Raw genomic sequence first — 4843 nt, forward strand, 5'->3', positions numbered from 1 at the left:
TTTTTTTCTCATGACAGACGTAGAGAGTTCCAGACAGTGCAGTTAATGCTTCACCAAGTTTCAAGGGAGAATGGAGGAAGTGCAAGCAGAGAGATATATAGAAAGTGTGGCATCCTTGAAGGATGGCATAGATGGAGAAGATAATATTATGGTGGCATGTTTTTGTAAAAAAAAAAAAAAAAAAACCAAACAAACAAGCAAACAAAAAAACAACAACAACAAACAAACAAAAACAAAAAAACAAACAAACAAACAAACCAAAAAAAAAAAAAAAAACACACTGAAAAGCAGAGACAGACAACTTTGTATTGGATTCCAGCCTGCACAGGAAGCCATTGAAGTGTTCTGAGCAAGTGATGTTGCACTCTCGTGCCTTGGTTTACGGAGCAAACAAACAATCCGCCACCCCAAGCCACCCACCATGAGCACGGCGAAGTTGGTGAGGTGGTCAAACTGGCACACGTCACGCCCATGCTCCACGTTCTGGGAGGTGCAGCCTTCGTCAGACCACGATGCCAGACCCCCTCCTCCGCCAAAGTTCCAGAAGGCGCAGCGCGTGTGCTGCACGCGCGGATGATGGTCTGGGTCCGGCTGTTGGAGGTTTGTGATGTGAGAAGAGTGAGTACGAGGGTCATTCAATAAATAAGGTGAATTTTTCGGTATAAGGACTTCTAATACAGATAGAAGCTTACTTTAAAAAAAATTTTTTTTGTTTCACTTCTTTTTCACATGAATTTAATTTGTTTTGCAGATTAAAAAACACTTTGAGAGTTTTGGCGATTAACAAAGATGGCCGACTAAGAAGCATGCTCCAGGATTGAACAGCGGTCAGTTATCAAGTTTTTGGTTGCTGAAGGGTGCAAACCAGTTGAAATTCATAGGAGAATGTCAGCTGTGTATGGTGCCACATGTTTCAGCCGAAAAAATGTCTACAAGTGGGCTAAATTGTTTAACGAAGGACGGAGCAGTGTTGAGGATGAAGACAGGCCTGGAAGGCCTACAGAAGTGAGGTCTCCTGAGGTGATCGAATCAGTCAATGACCTCATTCAGTCTGACAGAAGGGTGACAGTGGATGACATTGCAAGGACTTTGAGCTTATCTGTTGGGACAGCACACAAAATTGTCCATGATGACCTTGGCTACTCGAAGGTCAGCTGCCGGTGGGTGCCAAAGATGCAAGGCCTCACACAGCAGCCCGAACGGTGCAGACCATCAACGAGCTGGGCTGGGAACTGCTCCTTCATCCCCCTTACAGCCCAGACCTTGCCCCTTCAGACTTTCACCTGTTTGGTCCCTTGAAAGCGTTCACGAGAGGCACGAAGTTTGAAAGTGACGATGAAGTCAAAAGTGTTGTGAGCGACTGGCTAAGACATCAGTCCAAAGATCTTTACTCTGAGGGAATACGGAAGCTTGTGCACAGATGGGAAAAGTGTGTGACAGTGCTGGGAGACTACGTTGAAAAAAAAGGAAGCTTCTATCTGTATTAGAAGTCCTTATACCGAAAAATTCACCTTATTTATTGAATGACCCTCGTATTGTCTTTCTGTGGCATTCTTTGGAGATTTTGAAATATGTTGATAGGTGGTATCAAGTCTCTATTCTTCAGAATAATGAGATATGAATATGTGTTACCGTATATAGTTATTCTTTGAGAACCCTGGATTGTGAATGGGTGGTGTCACTGGTATTCTTTAGAAACCATGACATATAGAAATGTAAGTGAAAAACCAAACCTATGAAAAGGAAGAAACCTACCTAACCATCTCGTTTAAAACGGGCATAATTATACTGAACTGCGTCTTTTATAGGAGACGACATAAATTAAAGAAGGTTCTGAAAGTATTCCACAATTACCACGTACATTTTGATAAACCAAATAAAAAAAAACAAATAATGAAAAAGAAGGCGATGGGGAAGGAGAAGACAAGGAAAGATGAAGGAGTAATAGAAGTAGGAGAAGAGTGAGGAAGAACAGGAGAAGAGGAGATGTTAGAGGGGAAGAAGCAGTGGAGGGTGGAAGATTGGAGAAAACCAGAAGAAGAAGACAAAGAAGAACAAGGAAAGAAAGGATAAGACGAACAAGGAGAATTCCGGAAACATGTCAAGCAGTAGGATGATTCATGAGTTTGCAAAAGCAACCTTGCGGTTCGCACTTTCCGCTGTTGGTTTGTCATACATGAGGACAACATGTCACTGATTTCATGCAAGTGGTAACTGTGCGTCGTGTCAACTTTTCCCAGACTTGCAAAAATGTTCACCCTTGTTCACAAGATGTGATGGGTGTGTATTCACCTTGACCTAAGATGTGAAGAAGAAGAACGGTGGAGGAGGAGTAAGGAGAGGGAGGGGGGACGAGGAGAAGGAAGGAAGGAAGAAGGAAGGAAGGAAAGAAGGAAGAAGAAAAAGGAGGAGGAGGATGAGAAGAAGAGGTTGAAGAAGAAGAGCAACAACAAGGAAGAGGCGGCGGAGGTCGACGACGACGACGAAGACGAAGAAGAAGAAGAAGAAGAAGAAGAACAACAACAACAACAACAACAGCAAAAACAACAACAAGAAAGAGCAAGAAGAACACGAAGAACCAGAACCAGAACAAGAACCACGCACCTGTTCCACGGGCAAGAAGCCGGTGGTCACGTTGTAGCCGGACAGATCAGTGACGGCGTGACCATCCACGGTCACCCTGGCGGACACCACACGGCTGTTCAACCCGTAGAACCTGTCCGATGCCCGGGGCATCCTGGACTCCAGGGCACCGTGCCCGAAGAGAGACGTGTCGGCGAAGACACCCAGGATCATTCTGACGTCCTGCCCAGGGTTCTCTGTTGTTGAGAAGAATCACTTTGAAATATCATTTTGATATTGTTGTTGTTGTTGATTACGATGTACCTGTGTGTGTGTGTGTGTGTGTGTGTGTGTGTGTGTGTGTGTGTGTGTGTCTGTCTGTCTGCCTGTGTGTCTGTCTGTGTGTACGTGACACTGACATGTCATTCTGGGTGTGACATTACGTCATGGTGTAGTAAAGAGGGCAAGACATGTCAGGGAAATGGGTCGGCTTTTTTATGAGAGAGGGAGAGGCAGAGACAGACACACAGACACACAGTCAGAAAGAGCAGGGCAGAAAGAGACATGGGCAGAAAGACAGAGACAGACAGATCTATACAAATACAGCCAGAAAAAGACTGACAGAAAAATAACAACCTCAAACCACCACGACACACAACATTCGCCCCAGAGAGACCCGAGAAAGAGTAACAGAGAAAGAAAGAAATACAAACAACCTTCACATCATGAACACACTGCAACAGCACGAAATCAAGCTCAGGCGTATTGTTGCTCGTGTTTCCATTCAGTACTGTGTACATAGTTATATATCAAACTTTGCCATTTGTCTGGTTTGAACGAATTCATAAACGCTCAAATCAATCGGTGCTTCCTCAGCCATGTCCTCACCTGAAATCACCTTCCGCAGAAACTCGGCAGGCAGGACGATAGCAACGTCGGTCCGGTTCCACTCCACTTCGTCCCCCTCGAACACGGTAAACAGGTCACGTGCCTTCACCACGCCATCACTAGTCACGCGCTTTTCTAAGCCAATCGTCAGCGAGGCCCCGCCCATTACTCCCCCGTTCCTGACCCTCCTCGTGCTGTTGTTGAGGTCCCAGATCTCCACAGCCAGAGAGCGGGAGACAAAGCGGAGAGGCTGATCATGATGGGTTGTGCTGAGATCCACGGCGTCGCCTAGTCGCTCCAGAGACTGAACCAGTCTGCAAATTGTCAGTTTCGGTGTGTCAGTTTTCAGTGTCAGTCTTTCAGTTTTTAGTGTCGGTTGTCAGTTTCAGTGTCACATATCAGTGTCAGCTTGTGTGTGTTAGTGTCAGGTGTCACGTGTCAGTTTCAATATCAGTGTCAGTTTCAGTGTCAGTTTTAGTGACATGTCAGTGTCAGCTTAAGTGTTAGCGTCAGGTGTCACGTGTTAGTTTCAATATTATCAGTTGTCAGTTTCACTGTCAGTTTCAATGTCTTTGCCAGTTTCAGCTGTAAGTCTCAAGTTTCAAAGGAGGCGTCACAAGCTCTGCAGACTGATCCGTGATTGTAATACACTGAACCATAATTATTAGTTGAATTTAGATAAGTAAAGCAAAACCAACCACAAAACAAAATAATTAGATAAAAACTTAAAATACCTGCATAGCCAAAGTTTAGACGCAACGTGCTGGATAGGTTTTACGCCCACACCTCCAACACAATTAAAGAAATAAAATTAAACGAAATGAAATAAACGTGAAAGCATTCGTAATTGCAGAACCTCGGGTCTCGCACGGCTCAGAAGCAACCATGCTGGTTAGAAACTTTGTCCGGTGTGGCTCAGTAACACTCACAATGATAGAATAAGAATTGATAAAACAAAATGAGATAATATAATATGAAAACAAGAGAGGCAAGGCCTTCAAGACTCACTTGTGATAAATTAAGTCCCCTAGCATTAATTACAGAGTAATTTCCCTTCTTTACCTCTGCACCAAAACGTTTGCAAAATAGATAAAAATTCCATGCTTAGCAAAAGAAGTTCCTGTTTGAACAAAAAAATGATAATAATGACTGCTCTTGTTGTGTCAGAATAAGAGGTCAAAGTGCCAAGTTTAGAGAATACAAAAAATATAAATATAACAGTAAATGCAGTTTGCATATAATTAGGCTTCTTTTTTATTTTTTTGTGTCCATCCCAGAGGTGCAATATTGTTTTAAACAAGATGACTGGAAAGAACTGAATTTGTCCTATATTTATGCCAAATTTGGTGTCAACTGACAAAGTATTTGCAGAGAAAATGTCAATGTTAAAGTT

This window comes from Babylonia areolata, chromosome 18 (assembly GCF_041734735.1).
Source record: "Babylonia areolata isolate BAREFJ2019XMU chromosome 18, ASM4173473v1, whole genome shotgun sequence".
NCBI lineage: Eukaryota > Metazoa > Mollusca > Gastropoda > Neogastropoda > Buccinidae > Babylonia > Babylonia areolata.